Here is an 11,150-nt window from a genome sequence, read left to right on the forward strand (position 1 = left end):
GCTGTAGACGCCATTGGATGGTGATGGCGGTGGTGATGATGATGATGATGATCTCCCAAAACTGGGACCTAGAGCAGCTCACAATATTAAAAGAACAGTACAATTAAAAACATTCAAAAGTGATATGTTAAAATAGAATTGCATTATTACAATATTAAAATAGATTGCTCATCAAAAGAATAAAATACAGTTAATTTTTTTTATAATTTTACTTAAGTGTTGACTCCCCATTCAGTGGCTCACGCAGTTGCACATCCTTGGATGAAAAGTAACTTTTTGCCCATGACTTCAGTGTCCTGCCTTATTCACTGGGATTGCAGAATTAACCCCTGTTCATTCCCCATTTTGCAACTGAACAATAAACTGGCACAGTGGTAGATATACCACCAGTTGCACAAGATCGGCATTTGGCAGAAGGGTGATGTGGCCCAACCACCGCCTAACTTCCTGAGTGTAGATTTACACTACACAAGAACAGGTAGGAGCTCAGCCTCTGCTATGCACCTGGCTTTTTTCTGCAGAAAACAAAAGGCAGTGGTGGTTCCCCCCCTACCTAAAGCAAATAAGAGTTATCTCTCACCATGAGAGTAGCTTATTCATATCCCAGTTCCTTATTTGCACAAAACTTCAAAACAAAAAACCTATTGATGTATGACTGAAAACCCTGGATGTTTTCACCTGAAGGCAGCGCACCTTTATTTTGAAGTGTGCCAGTGCTGTGAGCCAGAAGGCTGCCAGGGGGCCTTCCACCCGCCCTATGCAGCTTTCCCCTCTCCTTCCTTCTCTGCTTCTTCATTCAGTAATGTTGAAAATCCACAAAACACTGATACCTTTCTTGGGCCAATCAAAATGCATAAAATATATGTTGCACGCTTTCAAAGCTCCACTGGCTTCTTCATCAGGTAGAGGTGATACAAGTAATACATGATACCTTTATTCGGACAACTCCAAAGCATAAAATAATTCTGCAAGTTTTCAAAGCTTCGTTTCCTACTTAAGGCAACCCTAAGACCATATCATGGGGTTTTCTTGGCAAATTTCTTCAGAAGGGGCTTGCCATTGCCATCCTCTGAAGCTGAAATAGTGTGACTTTCCCAAGGTCACCCAGTGGATTTCCATGGCTGAGCCAGGATTCAAACTCTGGTCTCCCTGTGTTATAATCCAATGCTCAAACGCTACACCAGGCTGGCTCTCTTGTGAAATGTTAGACAGTATGTTATAGCTCCTATTTCATATCTTCCATTTAAAATCATGGCAAAGTCTGCCACTAGCCTACTCCATGAGAGGCAGTGTAGCGCAACAGTTTCAGTGTTGAACTACAACTTTGGAGACCAGGGTTTGATTCCCAGCTCAGCCATGAAAACATACTGGGTGACCTGGGACCAATCACACTCTCTCAGCCTCAAGGGTAGGCAATGGCAAAACTCCTCTGAACAAATCTCGCCATGAAAGCCCCATGATAGATTTGCCTTGGGGTCACCATAAGTCAGAAACTACTTGAAGACACAACACAGAGAGAGAGAGCCTGCCGTATGGGCCACTGAGAACTAATAGAGGACAATGCCATGTAGCAGTACTGCTCAGGAGTCACACAGATGGAGAATAGGAAACACCTGACAGCTGGACAGCTAGCACCCTCTCCCTTCCCCAGCAGAAGATCTCAGCTAATTATTCACTTATTTCTATGGTCCACTTCTATTTTTTTTATAGCCAGGGAATGAGGATACATATGTATGAAATTTTCTCCCTTTGGTGCCAAAAATAATTTGTTTGGATTCAGATACTATGTACCTTGAGTATAGGTGCTATTTGCATCTCTTTCTCAAGCAGCAGGATGCCTTGGGTGCCAGGGCTATAACCTTATCTATGGGTGCATCTACACTGTAGAAATCATGCACTTTGATGCCACTTTAACTGCTGTGGCTCCATCCTATGGAATCCTGGGAATTGTAGTGTTACAAGGTCTTTAGCCTTCTCTGCCAAAGAGTCCTGGTGCCTCAAGCAACTACAAATCCCAGGATTCTAGAAGATGGAACCATGGCAGTAAAACTAGTGTCGAACTGCATTATTTATACATTGTTGATGCACCCTATTCTTTTCCTTCATTGGTAAGTACTGTACATGTCCTATTCTGGCTAACCCTCTGCTGGAGAGGGGAACAGGGCAGAGGTTCTCCCAGATCCAATGTTTGGAAATAGCACATAGTAGCAATGGTGTTACGAACCTGTAATATTAAGGTGGGGAATCTCTTTCATCCTTCAGAGGCCTTAAAGGACAGAACAAAGGCCTAGGACCAAAGCTAACAGCGTATTCTGTTTTGAAGCATTTACTACTAAAACTCAAGACTGGATGGCCCTTGTGTTCTCTTACAACTCTACAATTCTATGATTCTAAGCCATAACCTATAAATAAAGAATTTCAACCTTTTAGAATGGACAGGAGTGTAATTACGGGGGGGGGGGGGTGTCAAACTGAAGGCATTGCACCTCTAAGAAATTTTCCTTCAGTCCCCAAATTTCTAGCATTGCAGTAAGTTAAAACTGCAGTTGAGCATTTAGATATACAGTGGGCCCTTGGTATCTACTGGGGTTTGGTTCCAGAACCCCTGTGGATGCCAAATCTGTGAATGCTCAGGTCCCATTAAATACAATGGCATTTGGGAATATATATATATATATATAGAGAGAGAGAGAGAGAGAGAGAGAGAGAGAGAGAGAGAATTTTCCATTTTCAAGATAGTTGAATCTGTGGATAAAGAATCCATGGATACCAACAGCTGACTGTATCGGCCGTCATGTCCTGTAGGAAACATTGTCGGTAGTCTTTTGCTTTGAAAACCTTCTGGGTTTGTTCCCTCTCTGGATTTTAAATGATGCATTTTATGGAGCACAGTATTGTGTTTGCTGGCCATTTGGCTCTCTAGATTTGCTTTGCTTTAGACTACTGTTTTATATGGCTTTAAATTACATTCATGAGTTTTCCCCACTGAAATGGACTGCAAACCATCTTGTAAAGATTGCTATATTGCTGATACTTGGGAAGTATTGGGAAGTGCTCATACCTGGGAAGACTGCTATCCTGTTAATATTAAACTATATTAGTTTAAGTCTATTTTAATGCCCACTTTTGTATGGTTTTTAATTGTATTTTTTTAAAATTTGTAGGCCGCTTTGTGTTCCAGGGGGGGGGGGGGGGGCGGCGGGTTATAAATAAATCCTACAACAACAAAGAAAAGGGACCAAATAGCAAGAGCAGCAAATGTAAGTGTTCCAGTGAATGGTTTTCAAGGTCTCATACCCTGCAATGCTAGAAATTTGGGGACTGAAGGCAAACTTCATTGGGAGAGCAGAATTGTTACTGGGAGGCAATGCTCCCCTTGGTACAGCACCCCTGCAGTTGTACCTCACTGTTGTCTTGTTCTGTATAATGGTAGATCAAGCTGCCCTACATTCCTACCACAAGCTGAAGCAGAGAGGAGGACGAACATGGGGAGCCGACACAGAACAGTCAAATGTTTACTTAATGGACTTGACAAGTCTTCCTTTAACATAAATTTCTCAAACAGCTTGAACTGACCTTTGCATTTTTTTAAATGTAGAATTGAGTGGTGCTGAAACCAACATCTATAGTGTGCACCACCACACTGACACGACAGAAAAAAAATGTCTCTGTGGAGACAGCACTCAAGACTAGAATGGAGAATTCTGGTCTCTGACACAATCCTACTCAACCCATTGTGTATGCGGCCTTGGACACACTCTTTGTATTGACAGATGAGAGCCTTTCTGTAGGGAGAGCCAGCGTGGTGAAGTGGTTTGGGTTTTGGACTAAGACGGAGAGACTAGGGATTGCATCCCCACTCAACCATGGAAACCCACTGGGTGGCCTTGAGCACGTCACATCCTCTCAAACCGAGAGGGAGGCAAGGGCAAACCTCTTTGGAACAAATCTTGCCAAGAAAACCTTTTATATCTTCACCTGGCTGTGTGACTTGTAGCAACCCTAAAGCAATCCTAGCATGAAGTTTTCTTGGCAAGATTTGTTCAGAGGAGGTTTGCCTTTGCCTTTCTCTGAGGCTGAGAGCGTGTGACTTGCCCAAGGTCACCCAGCAGGTTTCCATGCTGAGTGGAGATTCGAATCTTGGTCTCATAAGTAGACCCACACTCGATCCATTACACCACACTGGCTTTCAGGTTCACTTTAGGGTCACCTTAAGTTGGAAACAACTTGAAGGCACGCAACAACACAACGTGTCATATGGAAATAATAATAATGTGGTTCTTGAATAAAGTTATTTCCTTCCCTTCTTTTTTTTCTGTTGCTCTTATATTAACACACATATTTGTTTGGGCATTCCCTCTTTTTCTTGCTGTTGCTCTAGCCTCCTACAATAAATGTGTAATTGCTGGTCTGGCCACCAGAGGGCGGTGCCAAACCACAACACAGACCAAGCAAAGATGGGGAGGAGGAGGGATCTGTGGGTCTGGCTTAAGAAGAAATGGTCCGCTTGGAGATTTTGGAAGTTCCCATGAAAGGAAGAAGGTTTAGTGATAATGTTTCACACCCTCCAACAAATCACAGATGAAAACCATAACACATGCAGACATCAGAGCATGGTCAAGATGAGAAAAGTTATTAGTGAAGAACGCATGAGCAAGGCAAGTCTACAGCAGTTTGCCTTTGCTTGAGTCTACTGGGAAGGATAAAAGTCTGCCTTTGTCTGTCCTCTCCTCCCTGCTGAGTTAACTGTATGCAAACTACTTTTGCACTTTGAACTCAGTTTGCAGCAACTGAAGTACAGTGGACCCTTGTTATACGCTGGGGTTTGGTTCCAAGATCCCCCGTGTATAACAAAATCCGTGTATGCTCCAGTCCCATTAAATATAATGACAAAGCAAAATGGTGTCCCTTAGAAAAATGGAAAATCAAGGTTTGATATTTGAAATTTATACTTTTTTGAACATTTTCAAACAGTGTATGCTTGAATCTGTGTATAAAACATACGTGTATAAGAAGGGCCAACTGTAAGTTGAAGACAAAGGGGGAAAGTGGGAGGAGAAGAGAGAAACTGGGATTTCTTTAAAAAGCAGCTCAGAAACTAAGAGGACAGAGGATTATTGGGATTATACCTGCCAAATTTGGGCAGTTGGAAGGTATGGTATTCAGCTGGTAGGCCAAGCAATCATTTACTCCAACAAGCATTTTAGGCTTACTGGGCCAATTTGTTCTCCTCTGCTGCATTTTCAAAGTAAAATGCTTTTTAAAATCTGTATTTTTAGATTTAATGATGGTTTGAGTTATGTTTTACAAGAACCTTTTAACTGCCTTTATCTTGTATTGTGCAGTTTTATTGTGTTGTTACTTGTTATGTTTTATGGATGCTTGAGTTATTTTTCTGTGTGGGTTTTACTGTTGGTCTTGCCTTGAGTTTTTTGGTTCAAAGGCAGTCTATAAATGTAACAAATAAATGTATAAATGTAACAAATACCGTTTTGATTGATATAAAGCTAACCGTTCTAAGTAGCTCAAAATGCAGTAGAAGAAGCAAAGATGTACGGAATACTCACAAATTTTCTTACCTTTGATGAAAAATAGAAAGAAATGGCTACCTACAATGAATATTGTTTTCATATATATTTTCACTATATATATATATATATATATATATATATATATATATATATAGTTTAGGCAAAAAGTGTTTAGCTAAAACATTTTTTGCACAAAAAGTGATATTTTATGCAGAACGCATACAATTTTGCACAAATAAATCTTTAGTGAATAAGTCTCAACATGTGAAAAATTATTGGGAAATACACAAAAAAATCTTGTAATCTTGCCAGTGATGATGATGGTGATGCCCGCATAATTATTTGAAAATCATGTTCTTGCATTTGAGAATTGAAGAACATCTACCTCCATTTATGATAAATTGCTTACCTGTCTGTCTGTCTATGGATCATTTAGTCATATTGTTGTGTTGTGTAAAGTGAGTAAATGTATCTTCCCATAGGTTGGCACATCTTGATCACTGGCAGGGAATAATGGACACTAATGGATAAATGTCTGTCTCGGGTACCTGGAATGCTAGTCATAGCTGCCTGACACAATTAATGCTGAAATCACTGCTTTTTTGTTCTGCCTTCATCTGCCAGGATCGCACAGAGGCCCAGAAGTTGGGGGAAGATTTTAGCTTACTGATACTAGTTTGGGATTGCCTAGTCTTGTCTGTGCCTGCAAAGTGTCTGTCAAGTCTTGTAAACTTAAACCACAGCTTCTTAGGCTATGTGAAGGGGGAAATGAGCAATCCCCCCCCCCTTTTCAATGTGCCAGTGATGGGTACCATTGTTGTTGCTGTGTGCCATCAAGTCATTTCCAAACTTAACATGGAGTTTTCTGGGCAAGATATGTTCAGAAAGGATTTGCCTTTGCTTTCCTCTGAGGCTGAAAAAGTGTGAGTTATCAAAGATCATCCAGCAGAGTTCCATGGCTCAGCAGAGATTTGGACCCAGGTCTCCCAGAATCCTAATTCAGTATTCAAACCAGTACACCATGCTGGCTCTCCAGTACCATATTTGTACCCATTGGCTATCTTTCTTTCTTGGAAATTTCCCATCAATCCATGGACAACCACTCTGAGTATCACTGCCTGAAACTACTAGCTGAAATGGCCTGTCAAAAGTTATATTTCCAACTCTTCTGCGTTTGGAGCAAAACTAATCCACTGACTCATCTCTGGTCTCTAGTTCTGATGCTCTAATTATTATACGACACTGGATTTCTGACCTCTGGTTTGAGCCCAGCTCTGCCTGTGAAGACCAAGATGTTATAATTCAGCTGGTAACCCAGCCGAATTTTCCCATGAGTAAAAAGTGGCACTAGAATTCCTCTTCATTCATAAGATAATCATGGGATAATAGCAATATCACGCAACATTGTGTGATAAACTTCGTGTTATTGTGCAATATTGACGGGAGCATCCTACTATGTGCCTATCTTTTTTGGCCTTGTGATAAAGTCCTACATTTTGATCTACTTGGAGATCTGAAGAAGGTGGAGAGCAGGGACTTAATGTGACACTCTAGGATAGCTCCAGCTACAAAGAGCTGTCTGTCCCCTAACATGACTGATTGCAGTGCAAGGTTTTTGTTCAAACAGATATTAAGAAATGTATTGCAGTTGTATATTTTCTTCTCTGGGTTATTTCTTAAGGCCAGACATCACTTTGTTGTTTTTACAGAGGACTATAAATTCATGAGGCCCAGCAGGGTGTAATGGTTAGGTGGTGGACTAGGACACTGTGAGACCAAGGTTCGAATACCAGCTTGGCCATGGAAACTCCCTGGGTGACCTTGGGCAAGTCACACTCTTTCAGCCTCAGAAGATGGCAATCGCAACCCCCCCCCCTGAAGAAACTTGCCAAGAAAAGCCTATGATAGGTTTGCCTTAGGGTTGCCACAAGTCAGAAACGACTTGATGGCACACAACAACAAATAAATGCATAAAATAAGTAGGCACAAACACTGAAAAAATGATGCACAAGTTATATCTGACTGAAAACAACAACAAAAAAAGGACAATCATACAAGGAGATAAAAAATGGAATGAAAATCAGCACAGGAAACTAGCAAAAGAAAAGAAAATATATCCCTTTGTACAGAGACAAAGCCAGAAACAGCACATATTTTCCATGTGATAAGAAGATGATGCTATTTCAAGAGGCTGGCACGTGGGACAACTAGTGTTGTCAAAACATTCCCCTCGGGCCAGCTTTTCACACCCATTTCTGGAGCGTGTTTTAAGGGGTGCACTTGAATTGAGTGTGCGACTGGAAGAAACTGAGAAGCAACACTCCCCTGCAGCCACACGTTTGAGGGGAAAGTTCAGCCATAGCGGGCAAACTGTCTTCCATGGAAGCTTGCCTGCCATGATTAATTGTCTCCTTGAGGAGAAAGAGCTCACCGATAAAGCACCTGCTTTGCATACAGAGGCTGAGAGCCAATAACCAGGTGGGTGAAATGTGAGTCTTTGCCAGTATACAGTACTTACCTCATTGTCTGGGAGACAAAAGCTACTCCTCTTCCCCCATGTCTCAGGTGTTGAAGGCACAGCTCCATCCCTCCCACCACCACCCCAGGTGCTGATTAGCTGCCAGGGTGCACCTGGGCATGTTCTGTTGGGCCTTGGCACACTGGGAGAAGAAGGCGCCAACTCTGCCCTAGCGTAAGGTGGTTGGAGATATGGAGCTGTACCTGTAATACACATACACCCCATTGCTGTTGTGCACCTGAGGTGAGGGATGTTGTGGGAAAAAGTACAGGATTTTTTTTTTGTTAACTGCCTTAAAGTCAATCCCAACTCATGCTGACAACTCCAAGACTGCCTGTCCTCCACTGCTCTGCTTAGGTCCTGCAAAGTCATATCTGTGACCTCCCTAATAGAATCTATCTATCTGAAGTGTAGTCCTCCTCTCTTTCTTCTACCCTTTACCTTCCCTAGCATTAAAAGATATAGCCGTGTTAGTCTGTAGAATTAGTACGTAGAGAGATCTTGTAGCATCTTAACTGAAAGAAATTGGCAGCATGAGCTTTTGTAGACTTCAGCCTACTTCCCTAAGATGCATCTGAGGAAGTAGACTGAAGTCTACAAAAGCTCATGCTGCCAATTTCTTTCAGTTAGTCTCAAAGGTGCTACAAGACCTTTCCTAGCATTCTTGTCTTTTCTAATGAGTCATGCCTGCTCATGATGTGGATACCTTCTTATCCCTGCTGCAATAACCAGGGGGCAACATATATCAATATATTTCAAGAGGATTCTAAACAGAAGATCCCAGGGAGGACTGATAGGCATCTCCAGGTATGACTGAGAAACACCCTCTTCTGAAGCCCTGGGAAGTTACGTGAAACAACATTCTGGCTCAGTACACAACAGCTTCAAATATTCTTCACCTACAACATATCACATTCATTTTCTGCATCATCCAAAACTACCCTTCCAAAAAATATAGTCAAGACATTTCTAACAACCATGTTTCGATGGTACCATCATAATTAGCTAACAGTAGGACGATCCTAGCATTAGGCAGAGCAAGGTAAATGTTTCAGGTAGCACATTTGTGTGAGGAGGGACAAAGCAGCACCCCACCCCTGCACTCATGGGTTCCCTGGGCATTCACCATTCTTCTTGGAGAAAAGACCTGTGCTACTCCCACATCTCCTAAAGTAGTCTACTGCTTCCAAATATAGTGGAAGATCCTACCCTAATGAAGGCATTGCTCCAACAATGTATTGGGCTTATTCACACTACAGAATTATAGTGCTATGTTCATTGGTCCTCTGAAATCCTGGGATTTACAGTTGGGGAAGAGGAATTTGCAGTCCTTAGCCAGGGAGCTCCTTTGGTGCCTCTGACCAAACTACATGCCCCAGTATTCCATAGGATACAGCCATGGCACTTGTGAATTAATAGCTGTATAACTGTGTAGTGTGGATGGGCTTCTGGTCAATAGATACAGTACCATGCTAGACTGTAAGTTTAGTTTAGCATCGCCCATAGAATCTCCATTGTAGGCAGGTGGGGGGAACCTAGAAGTACAATACTGGACCACGTGAAGTGTAAACAAGTGATATTTCAAGATATGATCAAGGATCACTACCCATTCTGTAGATGAGATGATGACCAAGTCCACTTGCCACACAAAAAAAACCAGCAATGAAACAAAAGAAAGCAAGTTTCTTAAGATCACCATTGAGTCCCTCTGCTTTAAATGCAGAGATCAGAAGTTATGGATTATCTCATCCACACATGACAACATCAAATCTCCCCCACTTCTGAATAACTGAGTAACTATCAAGGTATAAGAAATTTTTCCCACTTCAACGTGACATCTTTTTAAATTTATTTTGTGTGAAATGTGTGTGCAACATGCACAACACACACTGTAGTCTACACAAATCCTGACTGAAAGGACTCCATAGGTCAAAAGGTCTTGTTGTTAGATGCCAGGGCCATCCCAAGATATTTTGCTGCCTAAATCAAAGCAGCAAATAGCATCCCCTTTACCCTTCCTCTCACCTGAATCACCTAAATGAACCCAAAGCCAGTCCATTTACTGTGGTACGTTAAGTAGAAAATCCAGCAAGTACCATTCCGTGTCACTGGCAGCAAGAACACAAAAACCAGGAATTTTTTGCCCTTTTGTATCCCCCAAATATCTGTTTCCTGAGACAGCCACCTCACACCACTTAATGGCAGAGCCAGCCCTACTAGATCATATCAGCTTCATTCTGGGGTCTCATTGCTCATGAATCAGGACTTGGTCTGGGAAATAAATTGTGCTTCCAGCATGGAGAAAAATGGAAGCAACGCAATGTGAGTCTACATATTTTTTGACCTGCATCCATTGACCATGCTACTGGAAACTGGAGGAAGTTTGGGGTATCATCCAAAGCACCCAAAGGACACCATGTTGTCTACCTCCTGGTGCCTCTGGACAGTGGTTCTCAATCGGTGGGCCTTCAGATGTTTTGGACTACAGTTCCTAGAATCACTGCCCATTGGCCAAGCTGGCTGGGGTTTCCAGGATTCCAGGATTGCTGTTCTGAATGTTTTGGAATAGAGTCCTCCCCCAGTCCCTAGTTATAAGCCATGTTTACTGGAGTCGATGGGAGTGATTGCCCAAAACACATGGAAAACTCTGTTATTCTATCCTGTGCCACCGATCCTATTTTCTTCTTGAGAAATGTAGATGTTTCGAGGTGCAGTTTCCTTTACCCTACCAGCTCTGCTAGCTATTTGCTACAATTCTCATTGTTTTATGGGGGGGGGGGGGAAACATACTAAGTGCTGTAAATCATTTTAAAAATGGATGAGTCCCAGACAAGCCGAGTTGCCATAAAAGTGCTCCTTATAGACAGCATTCCCATCAGGTCATCACTTAAACATTCTCAGACCGTGTTGATGTCATTTCTATGAAATCAGTTCCAGTCTTTATGTGCTGCCATGTATCCCACCGGTATCAGAGCTGATGGCATTTCTATAAATGGTAAGATGTCATCACCATCATCAACCTTCACTACCAAGCTTTTGGGAAAGGGGACAAAACCTCCCCTTACACTCTGCTGACCTGGACATTATATAGAACTGCTTTG

This window comes from Sceloporus undulatus, chromosome 2 (genome assembly GCF_019175285.1).
Source record: "Sceloporus undulatus isolate JIND9_A2432 ecotype Alabama chromosome 2, SceUnd_v1.1, whole genome shotgun sequence".
NCBI classification, from domain to species: domain Eukaryota; kingdom Metazoa; phylum Chordata; class Lepidosauria; order Squamata; family Phrynosomatidae; genus Sceloporus; species Sceloporus undulatus.